The sequence below is a fragment of the Aulonocara sp. 'chitande type north' Nkhata Bay genome, linkage group LG6 (genome assembly GCF_057382095.1).
Source record: "Aulonocara sp. 'chitande type north' Nkhata Bay isolate Kocher_YH1m ecotype deep benthic linkage group LG6, A_spYH_male_GT1.1, whole genome shotgun sequence".
NCBI lineage: Eukaryota > Metazoa > Chordata > Actinopteri > Cichliformes > Cichlidae > Aulonocara > Aulonocara sp. 'chitande type north' Nkhata Bay.
The window spans coordinates 18967833-18990930 of NC_141349.1; the positions used below are offsets into that span (position 1 = coordinate 18967833).

Genomic DNA, 23098 nt, shown 5'->3' on the forward strand with positions numbered 1-23098 from the left:
CGATGCCATGTTCGCTGTTTTTTTTTCTAATGCGCACATACGTTTAATATGTCCCCATGGCTGCCACAACAAGCCTGTTGGTGTTGCTGCACACTGCAAGAGAGCCATCCAGCTGCAGAAATATGTTGTTCCCCAGCGGGACAACAGGCGCTGCTGGAGCCACCTCCAGACTTCGGGAGACAGAGATCAGGCTCGGGAGACATCAAGGAGCAATCAGTGTCTGCTCACATACACCGACAGACTGATTTATGATGAAACTTTAAAGAAATCATTTATATTTCACCACCTCTAAATCGGTGTATGAAAATTTCATCCACAATGAAACACACAAAAAAGTATATCTTAAGTCAAATAAATCAGCCCCAGCTTCTCCCAAGCAATTGACTTTGAAGTGCACTTTCAACACTTTCGCGAGTGTGTTCACATACCTAAGGCTTTTACTTCCTTTGCCAACAGCTTTCTCACGTTTGAGGGAGGACACAGTGTCAGAATGTTTAACAGAATTACCTTTGAAGGGTCTGTCATGGCAAACAGAAACACAATTAAGCTGCGATTCCACATATTTCCCCCCTTTTCTTTTTAAAGCTGTTATATTTGTTTTACTGTATTGGTTTAACGTATTACTGTTTTGCTTTTTTTTATTTATAGAATTTTTAATTATAAACAACACATTATGTGCAGCATTTCAATTTTTATCTTTAATCATTCATCAACAATAAATAAATTATTACATCTAACTCACGACAATATTTTATTAAAGAAAATAAAATGCATTAATCAGAATAGCATTTCTGATTTTTTCAATTTTATTTTTACACTGTGAAAATATTTTGATGTGTAAATATGAGTTTTTTCAACATTTTCATATAGTTAGCCAAATGCTCCTCCAGTTTTAAATAGTTTTCCCTCCATTTATATCATCACACTGATACAGTAATTTGAGGCAATGTTGCTATTAGGGAAAAAAACACATAGTTGTTTAAGTTGCACATACCTTGCCTTTAAAAACATATAGCCTCAGTGTAATTGTGCAAAAAAAGAAAAAAGAAAAAAAGATTTCTAGCACTTCAAGGATCTTTGCTACATACATATATAAATAAATCTGCTCCATCTAAAAATAAAAGTAAAGCCAAAAAGTAAAACAGGGAGCACATGCAGCAAGGCTTGATATAACTCAGGTGACTTGTTTGCTTTTTTTCTCCCCTCCTCCTCCTCCTCCTCCTCCTCACTCTCTTACTTACATTCGAATCAAGGAGTGCTGCAGAGGTGTCTGTGTGCTTTTACACAAAGACATACTCTTCTCAGCCTCCCTCAGGAGCTCTCCACGTTAACAATCCCAATTACACCAAGACCACCAGAGACAGCTGTTTTTATTACAGAACCGCTCCTTTGTGCCGCCAACAAGGTATCTCCGCTCCTAGACTGAACACAGAGATAAAGCTCGACTGTGAGGCAGAGGCAGAGAGGAGAGGGAGAGAAGTGTGGAGTGAAGTGGATGAAGTCTCTCGACTGCTCGCAGTGGTGATGCCTTTATTCACAGCTTCCCCCTACCTTTTCTGATCTCGTGGAGCTCTTTACATGCTGGAGCAGAAGGTCAATGCTTGTTGGGAGAGGGTCTACAAAGAGATCAGGATCTAACTCAAGGCAACAGCAAATCACACACACAAAAACGAGAGTGGGGGGTGGGGGGGGGGGATGTGTTTCAGTCACCAAAAGCAGCGTTTTATTTATTCATCTGCTTTACCTGGGAAATGTGACAGGTTCCACGAGGAACATTCCGGCTTTAATGTGTTGTTTAAATGCATACAACAAAAGGTAGAAGCCTTCAGGATTTACTAAATGTCACACACTGTACTGTAGCTCTCAGGCGGAACAAGTGGCTCGCCACTTGAGATAATGAAAGCGGGTTCAAAAACTGCTCCAGAATCGCAGCTCAACTGTAAGCGCATTTGATCTCTCCATGGGGCAAAGTATGAGCATCAACAGTTTGCGAGACAGTCAAATTATGTTTTAATTCAGCTCAGTTCAATTCTACGTATACAGCGCCAAATCACAACAACAGTCACCTCAAGGCGCTTTATATTGTAAAGTAGACCCTGCAATAATACAACAGAGAAACTCCCAACAATCATATGACCCCCTATGAGCAAACACTTTGGCAACAGTGGGAAAGAAAAACTCCCTTTTAACAGGAAGAAACCTCCAGCAGAACCAGGCTTAGGGAGGGGCGGTCATCTGCCGCGACCTAGTTGGAATGAGGGGAGAATGACAGGACAAAAGGCATGCTGTGGAAGAGAGCCAGAGATTAATGACAACTAATGATTTTATGGGTAGTTTGAGAAAGAAAAACATTTGAACATTTTTATGACTTTGCAGTCCAAAAAGCTGGAGGGAAGGAGGCTTTCTCTGAACTTGACTTACAAATCTGCAGGAAACTATTTTTTCTTTTGCCGCTTGGGGTCAGTGGAACAAGATCTGACATGTTAACTTTAAAAAGCGGGCAAATGTGCAGGCAAACGGTTGTTTACACACGAGCAGTTGTAGGACGTGACTGTGTTATTTTTAACCCTACAGTCTCTCTTTTAGCTCTGTTTTGGTCTCCGACTTCTCTTGGAGATATTTTGGGTCTTCTTAGTGTATAAATGTGCAGCTGATTCAGATGCATCCTGTCTTACACTTGATTTCTGAGCTGTTTAGATAAAAATGACTGAAACTGATGAAGGCTGTGAGAATGAACCAAATTATTAGTGATTCGTAAAGGCTGAAAAACAAAAACAACAGAGTCAGCTGATAATCATATGAGGGTTACACCATTGAAAGTATCACCCTTCACGTTGCACACGTTCATTTCAAATATAGAAACATGGTAAAATGGTGCTTTTTAGACTCCACAATTATTTCCATTGTTTATTTATTTGTACATTTACATTACACCGGTGTTGCTAATCTCATCACTTTCTGTTGATTCCTTTACTGCTGCCAACAGCAAAACCAGCTAACCTGGTGTAGTAGTGAAGTCAACCTCAGGCTAAGAGGTCAGGAAAACAAATAACACCAGCACCAATTTCCCTATTACGCACCAGATGCCAACCTTTAGGGGAGAGGCATTAGATTCTGGCCCAGCCCTGCCTATAGGCTGCAGGGCAGCAGATGATAAGGTCAAGCCTCATAATGATGTCACATACCTTTAGGTACTTCAGATCAATATCGAGAGAGGAGCGTGATACCTGACAGTCAGTCAAATAAAGCCTGCCTGGCAAAGGGAAAAGAGAAAAAAAAACTCACTTTGAGACTGCCTCTGCTGATAAAATGAGATCCTTTCTTTCATGCTGCTTTTGGCAAAGATCACAGTATAGGCAGGCTTTGTGAGCTCTAAAAATGCGTGGTCATCCTCACATCTGGTAACGTATCCTACAGTTTTGACCACATTTTGCAGATTAACCTTAAATAACGGGACAGAATGAACAAAATTTTACATATGTAACAAAGCACATTTGTTGTTTTTTTTAACTGTAAACTGAATCCGTTTGGTTTATCATCGACTCACACGGCTCTGTAGGATAATATTTGACATGACAGTCATTCCTTTGAGACTTCAAATGGCAGAAAAGGTGCTGGTGAGGAAGGCAGTGCACATGAGGAGAAGAATGCATATGTCAACCGCTATACAAAGTGATTAATGTACCAGGCTGGTTGTAGAATTGTGTCTGACCTGGATGAACATTTCTGCTGCCTCTCTCATTAGTTTGACTGTCCCGCACAGTAATATATTGCTTGTCACTGAGTTGTCTAATGGCTGATGCTAATTGACCTCCTTTCCCCCACTCTCTTCTGCACAAATAAAAAGATTTCCTCCATCCTGTGATGGAGCGTGTCACAATCTGATCCGACAAATTAAAAAGCTCTCTGCTGTCACGCTGTCATCATCCGAAGCCCTTGCCTCATCAGCTATAATGATCATGTCTTCGCTGAAACCGCTGCAGTGCACTGCGAAACACAATACTTAAGGGGCGTGCTGCGGCAGTTGTGCGTTGTGTGACATATCTGAATGTCTGTCATCTGTGAAATTGTCTATACTGTTTAATCTTGAACTCACCATCAACATATACAGGATGTGGATTTTTTTTTCCTGTTTGTGCTCATATTATTTATATGAATCCAGTTATCCAAGTGATTTTAAGCTGTGCATGTTTGAGGATTTTACCTTTATATATATATAATATTTATTATTTATCATGACTCCAGTTTTGCAGTAATTATATTTTATTTAGAGATTTTTAAAACATTACCGGTCTAACCTCGTCTTTAACAGCCTCACATTATTTACTTTGTCACATTTACCTGCCCCACTGTAAACAAATGGGCTACTCTGTATAGCGCTTTCCTACTCCATTTAACCACTCATTCATCAAGCATTCACAAACTCACATGGGGGGTGACTCAGGGTTCAGTATCTTGCCCAACGATACTTCAACATGCAGATTGGAGCAGCCAAGGATCGAACCACGGACCTCTCGATTAACTGCCCAAAAAACGTAAAATACATCTTTAAATTGGTTGATTAAAAATACACATTAGCCTAATTTCTCACTCTTTCATGGCAGGAGAAATCTGGATTCACAGCTACACAAGACTGAGATTTTTTTCTGAGACCCTTCACTGATATTTTTTTCTCTTTCGCTATAAAAACATGTGAGTGCCACTTTCCAAAGCTATTGGCCTGAACATAATAGCAACATGAGAGCTCGGCCACCACACATTATTGGTTGCAGACGGATGATCGTGATGATGATGATGATGATGCTCATTACCTGCAATCATCTGCCCATCTGTGGCCGAAACAGAAATTGAGCGTGGCATTTTACCTGCTGACTTTGTGTGTATAACTTTATAATTTATGCGGTGTACTCATACTATTGACAAAAACGCAGTGCCGTGATCAAAGCAAGCCATTCAGGAGGTTGGACAGGGCCACGAAGACAGGGCCTGTAACACTAATGATCTTCAAACGCTCGCCTATTTCACTGGGAGCTATGCGCAACTCCCTAGCAAGTCCCCCGTCCTCCCCCTGGAGGTAATTGTGCCTGGCTGGTTAGGTGACAGGTGTCAAGTGGCCCCTCCTCAAACGATTCATCACGCTAAGCAGAGAGGAAAAGCTGATCTCACTCTCTGCCTCTCTTTCTCTGTGTCTGTATTTTTCTGCTCGTCAGTCTCTTTCTTGTATCTCCGTGTAACTACTTTGTCATTACCTCGCCGTGGCCTGATGACATGTTCGCTTATCCTTTAATATAAACTTTGATGGAACCAATCAGGCCTCGGTCCACAGTTTGGATCATCTTGTCAAGTTTATCAGGCGTACATTATTATGTGTAGGTTAAACAGTGCAACTAATGATTACTTTCAGTATTGATTAAAACTGCTAGTTACTTTGTTGAGTGTCAAATGGTCATACTTTCAACCCATTTCCAAAAATATCAGCGTGTTTTTCATGCATATTGCCTGAAATTGACAAAATGGTTATTTATGAAACTTGCTGTCAAATCTAATGCTAAACTTCGGGCTAACGGAGCTTTCAAAAAGAGAGACAGCTTTTCCAACTCATTAGATGTGAGCACTTTCCGCACTCTTGTTATAATAAACAGCAAATGATGTCACATCATTTAGCAGGACCAAAACATTGTGACTTTAAAGCTTTAGCCCTGTTTCCGTGTCGAATTATCGGGATTAATTTAGTGGATAAGTCAGTGAACATACAGTGCAATGCAATCTCAGGCCTACTGACAGCAGGTTAGCACACTGGCCAAAAATCCTGCATCCCAGTGGATAAGTGGAGGGAAAAAATACAGCCTACATTGTGTGCAAGAGAGACAGAGATGGAGAGACCACACCCTCACTATGCCCGCCTGTCTAAGCAGAATCCCATAGGGACCTGCCTTACGCACGCTCTCTCTCTCTCTCTCTCACACGCACACACACAGACACACACACACCAGTCATTAATTCCTGCTTTGCATCTCCACACCATGTAATATTTATGGGTCACCGCAGCTTTGTATTCACAAATGGAAACGCCAAGAGAAAAAAGGGAGAAGACACGATACCTCAATCAATTCTGTGAATAAGGTTCAGATTGTCACATCATGGCTTTTTTCCCTCCACTAAGCCAGTGCTTAGGCAGCATTCTTTTCTTTGACCTCTAAGTGTTTTGTGTGACGGATTGTCAGACACAACCTCTGAGATGGAGTCGTATTTAACTCCCTTAGAGTTGAAAAAGATATATATAAAAAGCTCAAGGCAAAAGGTATTATGAATGTGAAATTTCTCAGCAGCAGAATCTGAAGAACAACAAAACTGCATTAGTAAGTAAAAAATGAATGCGGGCTTAATGTATTTTTGCCAGACATGACACCGGAGTATAAGCGACATACTCCAATCTAGTACAAACATTTGCTGCTACGCAGAATTTCCACACTAATCAAGAAAAGTCTTTGGTGCCTCCCCCCGCCTCTCCCTACATCTGACAGATCATAATTGGGGTGTTTTTTTCCCCCCACTTCCTAAGATGTTGCCTGAATCCTGAGATGCAACAGTGGGAGCCGTACCCTCGCTGCCTTTCAAATCAACAGTGGTGTCAAAACAGAGCCCTGAGGAGCCCCCAGTAGAGCATGGCTCTCTAGACCCCTGTAGAGATTTGAAGACCACTTTGGAACTCTAATCCACTCAAAATGTGCTGATAATTTTCCTTGCCAGGACACTCTCTGCCTGGTGTCACAAGAGTGGCCTCCCGGGAGCAGATCAGCCAATGATAACAAAGTAGCCAGATGTCTGGCGCTGGCAGAATCCCAGAAGCCAGACAGCGGCACGCAGCAGCATCCGCTGTGGGCCACAGATCAAAGATACCTGAGAATTACTTATGGGCACAAAATATGTGTTGCTTACTCTACAGTTCCCATTAATAACAATCTGGGAGAATTTGTATTTCTAATTAACTCTTTTCTTTCGGCATACAAAGTACGGTAGGTTGTCTAAGGCTGCAGCAGCAATTTTTTCTGTGGCAACTGCGAGTCGACAACAGGAAGTCGGATGCAGCGCTGTCTGAAGGAGCCAGATCAGCTTTAAATGCAGTTCTGAGGCTCAGAGCACCCCCTGACTTGCCTCAATAAACAAACAAACTGAGTAAGAGTCAGCCTTTTTTAGATTTAATCATGCTGCACAGTGCCTACTTAGACTGGTCCTTGATGCATACCTCGAAAGCTGTGCATGTAAGGACACTGAACCGATTCAGCTGAGGCGTAACTGCCATTAGTGGCTCAATTCTAAGAGCTTCTTTTTGTCTTATTATATATATTTTTGAAACAGACAGAAGGTGATGCTTTATCTGCAAAGACCAGACCAGTTCCATCAATGTTCCCAGCACAAGTATGAATTGCAGGGACCATGCTTCTGAGCAATGCTGATACTTTCAACAAGATTTGAAGCTCTGGCTTGTTTTTCATGGTTGTTTGTGTTAGTCGAGCTGACATTAAGAAGCATTGCAGCGCTGTGCTGTTTTCTCCTGCAGGCCGTGCACTTCTTTTTCGAGCCCTCCATTTATTCCATCTTTGCTGTTATGTTTAATACACAAATATTTAGAGTAGACCCCTGACTTTGAACTCAGAGGAATAGTTCTCTCTGCTTAGGGAAGGCGTTTGTTGCTTTTTTCTCTTCTTTTTTTTTTTTTACTTCATCTTTATGGGGAAAGAAGGCGTATTTCATCGTGCACACATTTGTGCATATTTTGTCTGGCTCGCTATGTTCTAGTGCACTTAAAAGTCATTGTTCAACGGATGGATGACATGTAACCCTTGCAATGTGTGTGTGCATTGTATTATATTAATTATTAAGTACAGAAAGTGTTGCTTCATGTCCGTATTTGATGGAGAACCCCCCACACCCCAGCTATCCCCAATCCCCTCCCACCCCTTTCCTCAATTATGTATATTACCTTTCCTGGTGCATAGTTCATGCAAATTCTCATTTGCATTGCTCTCTTGAACGTGCTATCTGCTGGATGAAATCCCTTATAGCACATTGTGCGCACTGCCCTTCATCAGATCTTGGTTATGACCTTTTTCTTTATACTTTACTTGTTCCACTGTGATTCTCACTGTTGCAAATTATTAACCAGCAAAGAAAACCCCAGCTTCTAGCACTTCTGGCTTTTAATGAAGGATAAGATAACATGGGTATATTTTACGTTTTAGCTCAAGGCGCATTCCAACTTTAGACAGCAACCCTTCATATAATCCTATAACGATTAATTGAGGATCGCCTTAATTGTGCAGGTTAAACTATGCAGCCAATTAACAGAGGAACCAAAAATACTCGAGTATGTTCTTTGATTTCCACTTCCTACTCACAATTAACTTCTCATTGTGAACTTGATGCCTCTCCCCAGAAAAAGACGTCTTTTAAAGTGTATTTAAAGCTCTGCGCCAACACTCGGGGTTACTCCGGGTCATTTTTTTTTAACGTCGTTTACTTGAAAATGTAACTTTAAAACGAGGCTTAAAACTGCCTTAGTGAGATCCTGTCTCCCAGCTCCAGCAGCTCATCATTCCTAAAACAGCCGCTCTCGTCCACCCCGGCCCCAACTGTTATTAATGTGCGCTGAATAATTTAACAGGGTAAAATTACCATGCTCTTTTGAAAAGATTTTTTGCCTACACAATTAAAGAGCATTATAGTGATTTTTAGTTGAACGAGAATTATGACTGTTTTCCCTCCTCTCTGCTACGCTTTCTGGCTTCCTTGTTATGAGCAGCGGATGAGCTGAGTTGTTAGAGCCCCTTATTCTTGGCTTCTGTGCGACTGCTCGGAGAGTTTGTGCTCCAGCTCTGACCTACACCATGATGGGCGGCTAATGGATAATGGATGAAGCAAGTGTAGGTTCCACTTCCGCCGAGAAGGACCCCCATAATGGTCTGCTGGCCGGGCTAAACATGGGCTTTATTTGGGCTGTTAAAAAAGTGCAGGCTCAGTTCGGTGGTCGAGATTACGGTTAGCTTCAAGTGTTTACGCTCCACGTGTTCCTAGTGCCTTATATTGAACTTATTTTAGTTTCAAGGGGTCATTAACAAGTTAAATCAAAATGATGTGTGTTTAACAAATGCTAATAGCTTATTTTTAAGAAAGTATGTGGTCTAACCGTGCCATTTTATATCGCTGTTATATCATATTAGCATCAGCAGCAGTGTTTGCCAGGCCTTCACTCTTATTCCATGTGGACAACTGTCCACATCTCAACCACAGGCCAACAATTGGCAGTAATTGGCACGTTGCTTTGGCTGTCCTGGGAGAGATCTAAGAGCGCACACGGCCACGGACAGGCTTCCCTTTCCACCAATTAGAGAGTTGTCGTTTCATGGGGCGGGGGCTTGGGGGGGAGAGGTATACCTCACTCTCACCTTGTCTCCTGATCAAAATGATCTGTGGAGATCCTTTTTCTCTTCACTCCTCTCTTCTTCCACAGCTGCCTCACTCTTGCTACTGAGGTGCTACTGTGTGTGAACTGTTAGTGAGTGTCTTCAGTCAAGGACCCCAACCAGCGACTGACAGCCTAACAGCAGTCAGTGGGACATTCACATTAGAGGTGCTCTGACAGACAGACTGTGCTAGACAGGCCTTCCAATGAAAATGCTCCACACAGCCCTTTGCTACAGCTTTCCTAATACATTACTTGCTGACTCTCTTCTCTGAGTGAACCCTTGCTTTTCCACCCCTCGATGTGACTCCGAATTGGGTTTGGCAGAAGTTGAAGTTTCTCCGACTGGCTGAACTCGAGTCTCTTATTCCACATTTTCTCTTGCTGCTGGTGTGTTGGCTTTTTGTTGTCGTGTCTCCAGGCGTAAGCGGTGCAATAAAGCTGCATGGCTTTATTACGACAGCTTTGATGCAATGATAGTAAATGTCTCATGTGGTTAGAAATGTGCAGGCCACACAAGGTACCATGGGACCCCAGTGCAAAGGATTATAGGCCTCAGTGCATGCTGCTAACACTCCCCAGTTTATGCCACAGGGAAGGCTGCGGAACCAACACCCAACCCCCTTATTCTCTCCCCTCTCGGTCTCTCTTGTCCTCAAAGCTTATGTCTCTCCGCATTTCGCTTCAGTAAATATGAGGAGGCGAGGAGATGCTTCCTATACTCAGAAATATGTGTCAGGCTACTGGGTTATGTTGTGTTGCAATGCGATGCATTGCAGAAGGCAACAAAGCAACTGCGCGCAGAGAGGGAGAGAAAGAAACAGCCTTACTTATTCTCTTTAATCCGTCGTGAGATATTCAGAAGTAGGTTAAGTTACACCTCACATTAGCCAGCACTTAGCCTTTTTTGTGAACGCAACAAGATCTCTCTTCACACGTGTGCTGCTGGTGGCGCCGCGCGGTTCGCTCTCAGTCAACAATTAGCACAGGTAAATCCTTGCCTTTGCTACAGGTTGACAGGCTCGCCATAAAGCAGCTTTATTTCTCTGCAAGGACCTTCACGAGGGGGGCCTACCTAATATGCTGTCTGGCCCTGGGGCCTGTGGGAGTGTGGTTGGATTATTATGTTAATGCATGTGCCTCCTGCCCTCTCCTCAGTCCCAGCTGGCTTCCCTGTCGTTAGGAAGTGCTTTGCTCTGACAGAGGAGTAATATGCTCCGTGATTGAGGGGCCAAAAGATCGAGCTCTATAAGAGAGGGGCCACCACTGATAAGCATATGATAAAAGTGCCATTGTAAGTGAATGCCTCAGAGACATGGAAGATGACTTAGGAATTCCTTTGGATTTCAATGGAGGGAGTGAATATGTATAAGGCCTTTTTTGTTTGACTGAACTTAATTGCTCGCAGCATTATGTGCAATGTATTCTACTGTGCTTTTATTGCACAGACTCCTTCATTATGAGCTGGTGACACATCCACCCGCAACGGCAACTGATCGCTAAACAAGACAAGGTGCGATGCTTCTAATTAAGTTGTAGGAATGAATGTGAAACCGAGAGAAGATTTCGTTTATACTAGTTCATAATGTGAATGAAGCAATAAGATTAGCTCTAATTTGGAGGGCTGCCGGTGGAAATAATCAATCAAAACCACATTTTAAGATATCACAAGTGTCGCGGAGTGTGCGTGTAACTGTCTTAAGATTAATTGATGGAGAGTTAAGTCAGCGAACCTCCATCAGGAAACATGACGACACTGTTCTGCCAGACGGCATTATTCTGCAGATCTATGTCACGCGCTCTCATTTAATCAACCTGACACGAAGGTAAAGGAAGAGGTGAGGAAAGTAAACTTCTTGTGACTTGTCGAGAAGGAGAAATGCCGGTTGCGCTGCTTTGGATCCCGCACATAATTGTGTAAATATGTCAGCCAAACAGAAGACGATCTCTCCTTTTAAACAGTTGTCTTTTTCATCTCACCTCCTCAGGAGCATTTCAGGGAGCTACATATTAGCTTTGCGCAGTCCCATTCACAAAGTGCGCAGAGTGTTTGTGTTTTGTAGGGGGTTTGTTTTGTTTGCTTTTTAATCAAGTTCAATTTCATCTCTATCAATGCACGGTCTTTCCACACCCTTCGTTCTTATGTCTGCCCGCATTATAATGTGTCTCTTTTAGTTGAGGAGCTTTCACTGTTGTTATTGTTTGTTCCCTTTTAAAGGGGCCCCGGCTGTAAGGAGAGAAAGGGGTTCTGTGGGTAATTGGTGGGTGAATACTTTGCTGTGTCTAAACGTCAGAGCGAGAGAGGCTGTAACACAAGCAGGTTGTTGTGCTGCTTTCAGGAGAAAGACAAGAGGCCTTTTAAAGCTTGTTTTTCCCCCCCCCCTAATTTTCTTTTAGATCATCAAACAAAATATTGAATCTTTGTTTTTCTGGCTTCTGGCTTTTACCTGGGTAGACTTTTTTAGTATCATACAATGCTTACCATTTGTAGATGTGACTGATTCATATGTAAACTCCAAACATTCTGTGGCTTAACGCTGTGAGGTCTAACCATAACTCCCCAACCACGTGCTGGCTTTTTAAAATTAACCTCCCTGGCTTCAGAGACGCATGCAAACCATTCACATTAAAACAGACTATTTAGAGCTACAGTCATTTATCAACATGGCTTAAAAATGAGACCTGACAGGGTTGAGCTTTTCAAAAGTGTTGCTTTGCTGCTTCTCTATTCTGTTACCTAAAACTGATGATGATTATGTCATTTCCTATTTGAACAATTAGTTTTATATTCTTAAAAAAATTGAAGAATAATTAAAAATACCCTTTCTTCTTTCAAAGTGAACATGAAGCTCAAGGTAACTCCGAAAGTCTGATTTGTCTACAATTATGTATTAATGTATATAATTTGTAGACACAATAGCCTGGAAGTTAGACAGATAAGCGCCTTCAAATTGGATTCAAGATCTAAAGAAATCAGTGTCATGTGCTCAAAAGTTTAGATTACCCAGCTAGTTAAATGACCATCAGCTAGGTTTTCCATCAGTAGGATTTTTAGAGCCTGATGGTGCAGGCATATTCCAAGATGGCAATGCCAGGATTCATCAGGCTCAGGGAGTGGTTTAGGAAGCATGAGGCATCATTTTCCCACATGGATTGGTCAACAGAGAGTCCAGACTTTAACCCCATTGAGAATCTTTGGGATGTGCTGGAACAGATTTAATCATCAAGTTAATGTAACTGGATGGACATATGCTGTGGCACAAGCTTATTTCCACATGCTTATTGTATTACACAATAAAAATAACCACGGTTTCCAGCACTGTTCCTGTTTTTCTGCATCTATACATGCAAGAACATATCTTGACCTCGAGGTGCTTTTAAATACTTTATAGTGCCTCTATATCAAACAGTGTCTAATGGGGGGCATGGTCTTACTAAAGACTGGAAACAAAGTGATAAAGTAGATGTTGTTTGCTCGAGGCTGAATACCTTAGTGGCATTTGTCATAATTATTTTTCTCTACAGCCAGACTGTGATATAATTTCTTTGGACAAAGAAGTTAAATCTAACCGATACATCCCACCTTTTTCACAGGACTAAACATTACAAAAAAACCCTGTTGTTTAACTGTTGTTAGATTTCATCAGTTACACTTACTAAAACATCTAAAGCCCCGAAACACTGACGTTATTTTTCACTTATAAGCATTTAGGTTCTTTTGGGGACACTCCAGCTGTCATTTGCGAGCTGGCAACTTTTCACTCAAGTTTGGCAAACAGACATCGGCTCTTTGATTGTTAACCTCTCCTTTGTTGCTTGTTAAAGGCCCAGTGGTTTGGCAGCTATTGTCTTTATAAACTCAAAGCGTTAAGTGCCGGGCCGACTCAGCTAATGAGAGGGAACCTTCAAAACCTCCATTAGATGATGCTGTCAAACGGATGACATAAAAACGCTGCATGTAATCCCCCCACGGACCATGGGTGTAAATATGCCAGCTCCGCCATTTTCACAGCGTTTACTCGCAGTTCAAACAATATGTCTCCCTCCTCTCTCCCTCCCTGAAAACACAATGACAGCTCTGCGATATTCTCCTCCACAATCCTTGGCTGCCTGCGACCAATGAAACAACCAGGAGCAGCTCTGATAATCTCTTTCATCCACATTGTGGGTAAGACACCTCGCTATTCTTTGTTTCTATGGACTGAAACTTGTGCCACTCACTCATTTTGTGCTGAATGTGTTGGGTGTGATGCTTGGAAATGAATTTTTGAGGTATGAATTTGAGGTGTTTTTGCCTTTCTTCTTCTATCTTTTTTTTTTTTGCAAGGTGATATCCTTGTTAATAAATGCTATTAGAAATTTACTGTTGATATAAAACCAAATTAATTGTTGGATATAAGTAAAGAACAGATATATAGTAACAGACTTACGTATACGGAACTTCGCTCATTATCATTTTTACTTTGTAAGGGTGATATCTGGTGACACGTTGGTTCACGTGATTTTACAAAATCCTTTGAAAGCAAATATATAAATAAATATGTAACTAGAAATTATATTAAAAACACGTTTTACTTTTATCCACACAAGCACAAAAACACACTAACGGTCCTTGTAGAAGCAGCAAGTCTCACAATTTTGTGTTATTATCTCAGTTTTGAGTTACATTTCTCTAAATGTCAAATGTCACATCTGAATAAGGCAAAATGTCGACACACTAACCTGAAATTTTAGGTTATTAATAGCAAGTTTTTTCCCCAGTGGTGAACAAAAGCTTGCATAGAGAAAATACCTTGTTTGAAAACAATTACCTGTGATTTTCTTGTTCGTGAAGTGCCAGTGCCAAGGTTTGCTTGTTTTTTTGGCATTTTGAGCAGTATTTTTGTACACATATAGCATGCTGGTGTTTATGGCATTGGCTACAGAGTTTCTGATTTTAAAATGTGTTTTTAAGTATTAGTATTTTTTGACATTTTAGTATTTGCTAAGTAAGCTAGGGTGCCAAACATGGAGCGAGTACACTGCAAGTAAAAACAAATTCTGTTTGTTACGCTCAAACAATCAATGTTGTCAACAGTAAAATTAGCATAACTAAGGAATTAAATTATTATAATTTATAATACTTAGAATTTTACTTTAAAGTCTTGTTTATCAAATAGCTAGCAGTTGCATTTTTTGATGGCTCAGACTAGCTTGCCAGTTGTGTCAGCTTACCCCTTAAACGAGACACAAGGACACTTTTTTGGTTCTCAATATTTAAATATTTTAGTTTAGCACACTGCTAATGTTTTAATTGACTGCTAGCATCCTAAAGTTATCTTCTAAGTATTAGTTTAACTAGCGAATATCTGCCTTACGGGTTTGCCAGGCCTGCAGCACAAACTTGAATGCAAACCTATTCTGTTATTTCTTTTATGTTCATTATGCCTCTAAATATAGTGAGATGGCTGTTCATAAACAACAAACGAATTAATAATAAAAACATTTATTGTTCGTCTTCTTTGTAAGCTACATATTTATTGTATGAGACAAAATAATCAATTACAGGAACTATTACCATCGCTGTTTGAAGAACACTTAATTACACGTATGATTGAAAACATGTTTCAGTAAATTTTTAGTGCCACTGGAATGAAACTTGTTCAGCAAAAATGTATTTACAAACAACAAAATAGACATAACGCACAAGTAATGTGGCAGTCCATTTTGATCATAATTTGTAGGGATTTGTTATAAAAATAATTCTCAAACATTGGAGGCCTGTTCCTTAAGGGGTTTAAGGCAGTGTAAAAATATCAAAGTATCCTCTTTTTCATGACCTCAAGAGGTAACGTCTCGGGGCAGTGTGAACACAAGTTATTTTTATTGTTTGCACAACTAACTTGTGATATTTTCTTTTTGGAGATTGGAATGATTTGAGATAATGTTGCAAACCACATAACACTTTGTGTGTATAATTAATATTTAGACATATGCTCAGGTAAAGCTCTTTTTACTATAGAGTCCGGGGTAAATATAGGACAACGTTCATTTAGAAGAGAGGCATTATTTTTTATGATATACCATTTGTGTTTAAAATCTTTGTGTGAAAATGCACGCACTGTATGTTCAACAGGCCTACAAAAGACCCAAACTGAAGTGAAACATTGAACTGAAAAAAATCCTATACGTACAAGCACAATACCACATTTATTCCAACGCACTAATTTACTGTCTTAAGCCATATGTATCTTCCTCAGTCAGCCCTTCTCTCTATCTAATTTGGTTGCTCATCATGCATCAGTCCTTTCAGTGGCTTCTCATTTGTGTTTTGTGTGGTCCCTCTTTTGCGTCCCACGGATCTCTCTGCAGGGAGCTGAGAGGACTGACTTGTCTGATTGATGTATTAGGGTACAACCCATCAACTATTGTTTTCCTTACCAGTGTTTAGTGGCTACTGTCTTCACTGCCACTCCTATCTGGATACAAATGTTTCAGATTCAATGCACTGTAGTAATAAATGGCTCATATGGTGACCTCACAGTAGGTGAAGCACAGTAAACGTCACATTTGCCTGAGTTCAGTTTTATCATTTGTTGGTTATTTCGGGGTGGCTGTAGCTCAGGTGGCAGAGGTCGGTGGTTCGATCCCAGGCTGCATCCTGGCTGCATGCCAAATATCCTTGGGCAAGATACTAACCCCGTGTTTGCCTACTGGTGGTGGTCAGAGGGCCCGGTGGCGCCAGTGTCCGGCAGCCTCGCCTCTGTCAGTGCGCCCCAGGGCAGCTGTGGCTACAGTGTAGCTTACCATCACCAGTGTGTGAAAGTGTGTGTGAATGACTGAATGTAGTGTAAAGCGCTTCGGGGTCCTATGGACTAGAAAAGCGCTATACAAATGCAGGCCATTTACCATTTATTTGGAATGGCATCGTGTTGCTCTGTGCACAACTTTTCTTTGGGTGACTTTTTCAACTTTTATCAAAATAGCCAGGACTCTCACTTTAAGACCATGAATACTTTTCTTCTAGTTTGAGTGTGTACCTGAAAACTTTCCCACAGAACTTTCCTGGATGTCAGTGTTCGCTCCCCTGTCTACCTCTCTGCACCCTTTGATAATCCTGCCCAAAACTCTTTAAATTCACAAGAGAGTTCTTAAGAATTCTTGAAAAACTCCTCTCTGGCAGTAGATGTGTTGCTGCCCAACCGTTCACCTTCTTGATGAACTGGGCAAGGCTGGAAGGTTGGAGAGGCTGGATGTCCGATCACGGCACAGGCCATTAAAGATGAAGGACTGGTGTGTGGTCAGAGGTAGAGGGGAAAACCAAGCCGGACAGTGGGCGCTCGCACCTTCCCTCATAGCATCACAAACCAGGCCGACACTTCCCCCAGTAATGAGCAGGGGCCCAGACTATGGGGTCAATTATTCATATCCAGTCAGCTGGGAGAGATGGAGGTAGAGAGGAGGTGTGTTGAAGCTTCATCGAATCCTACAATTCCACCACACTCCACAATGATTTTTTTTTTTGTTATAGTGCTGCCTCCATCCACACAACTAAATCTAAGACTGGGTCTTGTCTGGATGGATGGAGTGTAACTTTAAAAGGCATACATGAGTGGCCACTCACTCCAGTGGGCATCCTGCAGCAGTAGCCTGAGCTACTCAGCCATTCTCAGGCCTTACAAATTACTGTGTTGAAAGGACAGACATTGATCGTCAACATGCTACATCTGTTTCCAAGTACTGCCATCATGCATACAGCAGACCATATCAGGTCAGTTATCAAAGGGAATTACTCAACATGCTGCGCTTCAGTGGCGAGTGTGGATTTTTCTTTTGTAGATGCTTCTGTAGGTGTGGCAAACACGGCAACAAGTGCACCTCAATACCAGAGATTCTTCCAGAATAACAGTTCTCGTTTTTGTCAGATGCTACGAGATGCTACACATCACGTCCGTTTGCGACACTCGGGCATATATATATATATATATATATATATATATATATATATATATATATATATATATATATATATATATATGTATATATATTAGGGGTGCAACGATACACAAAATCCACGGTTCGGTTCGGTTCGATACTTTGGTGTCACGGTTCGATATTTTTTCGATACAAAAAGAAATGTTCATGCCTTTTTAATTTGTTATTTATTAAAATTATAAATATATATTTTAACACAAAAGTACAGTTTTTAAATTTAACCCTAACCCTTGTGCGTGTTGTTTTTTAGCTCGTCATATTGCAGCCACAGAAATTCTTTTGTCCATGAAACCATAAAGCTGCACTTTCTTTTTGCCTTATAGTCTGATTTGTCATAACTTCTCCGTTTTGTGGTAAGCTTTTCTTTGGCTGTCACTTCTTCACCCTGACCTGTCTTATTTGGCTCAGCAGAACTAAAATATATATCTGTCTGTGAAGGTTCTCAGTCATCCAGGTCATCGTAGTGAAATATATATCCTGCCGCACTCACATAAGCTCAGCGATTCTCTGCGCGATCAACCTCTCACATGTTTAAGCTGCGGGAGATTTCACTTGTCATGTTTGCATAGTAAGCTAACAATTAATAAGACGATGTCAGAGGAATTGGTGCACAAATTATCATCACTCACAGATCAGTGCTGTCGCTCTCTATACACAGTTCGCGCGATTGCAAAGTGAAAGCAAAAAAACAAGCGCAAATTCAAACACGATTTCAATATGTCACATATTGACAGTGGCTCACCCAATGACATAATTACCCAGCTACATTTCTGAAAGAATGCAAAAGCATTGACATATATTTTTCCTTCCTACAATAGCCCGACAGGCAGGGCAGAGATAGATTTTGGTACCCCGACTGAAAAAAATCGCTAGCTCCAGGACGTTGGGCTAGCGATATTGCGAGCCCTGTATCTGATTGAGGAATCACTCATCTTTGGAAAAGAGAGTTTATTACAGAGAAATGTCTCTTTCCAAAATAAAAGCTATACTATCCGCTTCTTCTGGGCTATATTCTCAGCAGCATATTAAACATATCAGGTCTCCATAAGGAGAATCCTGTGCTAACAGCTGTCTAAATGACTCGGCTAAAGTTTGTAGCATGCATGCTTGTTGTTTTTGTCTTTGCACTAGGATGATGTCGGTGTAAATGTGCAGTCATATTCGTTGTGTTCCCACTAGTGCTTTCAGGTTAATCTCGTTGAAATAACCTTAACGCCACAACACGGCAAATCTCCGTTAACGAGCTACCCTATACAGAGGGGCTAGACGGCCAACACGTTAACGAGCTAACTGCGCTAACACACTAGCTCCCACCCATGTAATTGAGCATTGCATGGCACATCCAACATACTGTTTTACTTTAGTCCATGACTCGCTTACCTTCAGGGTCATACGTCACATGAAAACCAAAATAATTCCAAACGCCGGATCTGAATGAGGGTGGGGAGGTCCACTTCTGTCTCGCTAGCTTGCCCTGCGCTCTTCCTTCTGACCATCCTGTCTGTGTTGAGCGCTCAGTGAATCTGCGTTCGACTACTCCGCCTAGGCTGCACTCTCGAGCCTAGGCGGAGTAGTCAAATGCAGATTCACTGAGCGCTCAACACAGACAGCATCATCAGAAGGAAAGTTGATAAAATAAATTACAAATTTTGTATTGTTCTTTTTTTTTCCTCCCCTTTGGTTTTCTTTCTTTCTCTCCCCCTCTTTCTTTCATTCTTTCCCCCTGTCCTATCCCACAGTCATGTCTGTCCCGTTTGCAACTGAAAATAAAATAAATTCATAATTATAATAAAGGTCAATCAAATGGACCAATATGATGATCCACTTAAAATAAATCCTCTTGGCATCTTTCTTGGCCTCAAGACAACAATTCTGATGGCTATAGATCCAAACGGGACACAAAAAAAAAAAAAAAAAAAAAAAATTGAAAAAAATTGTATTGTTCGATACATATGCGTACCGAACCGAAAGCACTGTATCGAACGGTTCAATATCGTTGCACCCCTAATATATATATATAAATATATATATTAGGGGTGCAACGATATTCGTATCGATATTGAACCGTTCGATACAGTGCTTTCGGTTCGGTACGCATATGTATCGAACAATACAACATTTGTAATTTATTTTATCAATTTTCCTTCTGACGATGCTGTCTGTGTTGAGCGCTCAGTGAATCTGTGTCAGGGTCCTGGGACTGGGCGACCCAGGATCCCTGGGCAGTCATGGACCTGTGTATTATTATTATTATGTATTTTTGGTGTCGTTTCTCCTTCTCTGTGCGTGTACATATGTGTGTTTCTCTGTGCTGTGTTAGTCTGTGTCCCACTCATATGTTTAGGCGAGGTATGGGTGTGTATGTCTGCGGGTGTGCCTGGAGGATGGAGCTCGGCCACCTGCAGGCCTGAGGGGTGTGGCCCTGCGGAGGGACTGGCCACACCCGAAGCCACACACCTGCCGCTGATCAGGGCTCGTCGGGGGAGCTACTTAGGAGAGTCTTGGAGCTCCCACCGACGCGGGATCATTGAGTTATCTTACCAAGAGGAGGAGTGGTCCGGAGAGGCAGCACGCACGGGGGTGCGGAAACACAACAGCGGGGAGCACGAGCACAGATATCGGAGGGAAGCACGCACACGGGGTTCGAGGGAGCAACGGGGAGTTATTGTTTTTACAGCCTTTTCACTGTAAATAAAGAGCACTGTTTGCATCGCAGAGTCTGCGTTTTGGGTCCTCCTTTCCCCACATCCCCACGGTCTGCCAGCCAGACCGTGACAGAATGATCCCGCCACTTATGGACCCAGCGGTCTCCGAGGAGAGGCTCAGGAGGGAAATTATGGACAAAGTGTACCGCATGTGTGACTTATGGTGGGAGAAGCCTGCGGAAGGTTTGCGTCACGCCGTGGAGAGGCGGCTGCAGGAGATGCTTTTTAAATTCCCCTGGCTGGTGGACTCCCTTAATGCGGTGGTCCTGGACTTCCTACTTTCCACCCTCCACCTCCACTCTCCTCCTCAGGCTGCCCACCAGCTCGGACAGCTGGTGGATTCACTGCCTGAGACGCCGGCACCGACGCCGACACGGAAACGACGTTCGCGCCGCCAGCGTTCCTCACCGCAGCTAAATCCACAGACATCTCAACAGCCGGCTGTGGTGAGTCATATGGACAATTCATCGTCACTCACCTCAACTGTTTACTCTGGGGCTATGTTTATACGGTCAGCTGCCCAGCCGGTAGCCAAAGCGCAGCCCGCGGCCCAGCTGGTCGCGGTACCTCAGCCTATCGCCCGGCTAGTGATCCAGCCGTCACCTGCTGAATCATCCCCCGCGACATCTACCTCACCGCTTACCGTTTCATCCTGTTCACCATCCACATCACACGCTCAGCCATCTTCTCCACCAGCAGCAGCCTCCATTCCACTGCCCACTCCAGCGGCCTTGTCCGGAGAGAGCGACCTCACCCGCGTCCAACGCCTGATGGACTGGGTAACTCACACCACCAACACAAGGGCAAGAGTGGTGGGGTTAAACGCCATCGAGGCAATCCTGGAGGGAAACCCCTACCTCGGCCAGCTCAAGGGAGTTTCCGCCTGCCTTTGCACCCTGCGTAAAGCCCGGGGGGTAGTGCAAGCTCGGGAAACCTCAGACTTCGTCCAGCTGCAGCAGGAGCTCAGCATGCCCGAGCAGGAGCTCAGCGAGCCGGAGGAGCCCGCACCGTCAGCTGAGGCGCTCAGCGAGCCGGAGGAGCTCGGCATGCCCGAGCAGGAGCTCAGTGAGCCGGAGGAGCCCGCACCGCCAGCTGAGGAGCTCAGCGAGCAGGAGGAGCTCGGCATGCCCGAGCAGGAGCTCAGTGAGCCGGAGGAGCCCGCATCGCCAGCTGTGGAGCTCAGCATGCCCGAGCAGGAGCTCAGCGAGCCGGAGGAGCCCGCACCGCCAGCTGAGGAGCTCAGCGAGCCGGAGGAGCCCGCACCGCCAGCTGAGGAGCTCAGCGAGCCGGAGGAGCCCGCACCGCCAGCTGAGAAGCTCAGCGAGCCGGAGGAGCCCGCACCGCCAGCTGAGGAGCTCAGCGAGCCGGAGGAGCCCGCACCGCCAGCTGAGGAGCTCAGCGAGCCGGAGGAGGAGCTCTCGCTGCCGGCCGAGGAGGAGCTCTCGCTGCCGGCCGAGGAGGAACTCTCGCTGCCGGCCGAGGAGATCAGCGGACCGGAGGGACCTCCACGTCTAGCGCGGCCTCCTCGCCATCTACGTCCGGTGCGTCCACGTCAGCGATCGGCGCGTCGTGGACCTGGTGCCACGCCTCGCTGTTGCTCACCGGAGCAGCGCCACCGGACCCGTGGCAGGCCACCAGAACTGTTCCGCCGCCACCGGACCCGTGGCAGGCTGCCGGAGGAGCAGCGCCGCTGCCACCGGACCCGTGGCAGGCCCCCTGAACTGTTTTGCTGCTGCTGCCGGACCCGGGGCCGTCCGCCGGAGCTGCTACGTCGCCGCCGTTGGGCTCGAGGTAGGCCCCCTGAACTCTTTTGTTATGTTGATGGGCCGCCTGACTGTTTTGTGGCGTTTTTTCTTTTTGTTGCTCCGCTGCGGGATGCGCGGTCGGACTCTGGGACTGTGACCTTGGGGGGGTTGTTTTCTTTGGGGTTTTTTGCTTGTTTTGGTTCTGCCCTCCGTCCTGGACCTCCCGCCGCCCGCCCTGGGTTGGTTGTACTGTTTTTGGTTTGTGTTTTTGGGTCGTCGGGAGCCGACCCTTAGAGGGGGGGTACTGTCAGGGTCCTGGGACTGGGCGACCCAGGATCCCTGGGCAGTCATGGACCTGTGTATTATTATTATTATGTATTTTTGGTGTCGTTTCTCCTTCTCTGTGCGTGTACATATGTGTGTTTCTCTGTGCTGTGTTAGTCTGTGTCCCACTCATATGTTTAGGCGAGGTATGGGTGTGTATGTCTGCGGGTGTGCCTGGAGGATGGAGCTCGGCCACCTGCAGGCCTGAGGGGTGTGGCCCTGCGGAGGGACCGGCCACACCCGAAGCCACACACCTGCCGCTGATCAGGGCTCGTCGGGGGAGCTACTTAGGAGAGTCTTGGAGCTCCCACCGACGCGGGATCATTGAGTTATCTTACCAAGAGGAGGAGTGGTCCGGAGAGGCAGCACGCACGGGGGTGCGGAAACACAACAGCGGGGAGCACGAGCACAGATATCGGAGGGAAGCACGCACACGGGGTTCGAGGGAGCAACGGGGAGTTATTGTTTTTACAGCCTTTTCACTGTAAATAAAGAGCACTGTTTGCATCGCAGAGTCTGCGTTTTGGGTCCTCCTTTCCCCACATCCCCACGGTCTGCCAGCCAGACCGTGACAATCTGTGTTCGACTACTCCGCCTAGGCTGCACTGTCGAGCGCAGATCCACTGAGTGCTCAACACAGACAGCATAGTCAGAAGGAAGAGCGCAGGGCAAGCTAGCGAGACAGAAGTTAAGCTCTACTTGCAACAGGCAAATTGAACCTCATTCAGATCTGGCGTTTGGAATTATTTTGGTTTTCATGTGACGTATGACCCTGAAGGTAAGCGAGTCATGGACTAAAGTAAAACAGTATGTTGGATGTGCCATGCAATGCTCAATTACATTGGTGTGAACTAGTGTGTTAGCGCAGTTAGCTCGTTAACGTGTTG

The 23098-nt window shown here is 44.0% G+C and overlaps 1 long non-coding RNA gene and 1 pseudogene across 1 annotated transcript; one reads left to right on the forward strand and one right to left on the reverse strand.

Moving 5' to 3' along the window:
• Window positions 1-1318: 1318 nt before the first annotated feature.
• LOC147327637 (uncharacterized) lies at window positions 1319-18933 on the reverse strand. Its single transcript, XR_015130030.1, has 3 exons — window positions 18818-18933; window positions 4429-4522; window positions 1319-3253 (listed from the first exon to the last, which is right to left on the reverse strand). It is a non-coding gene; the product is annotated as an uncharacterized LOC147327637 (long non-coding RNA).
• Window positions 18934-20216: 1283 nt separating this feature from the next.
• LOC147327638 (uncharacterized) lies at window positions 20217-22699 on the forward strand (annotated as a pseudogene).
• The last annotated feature ends 399 nt before the right edge of the window (window positions 22700-23098 follow it).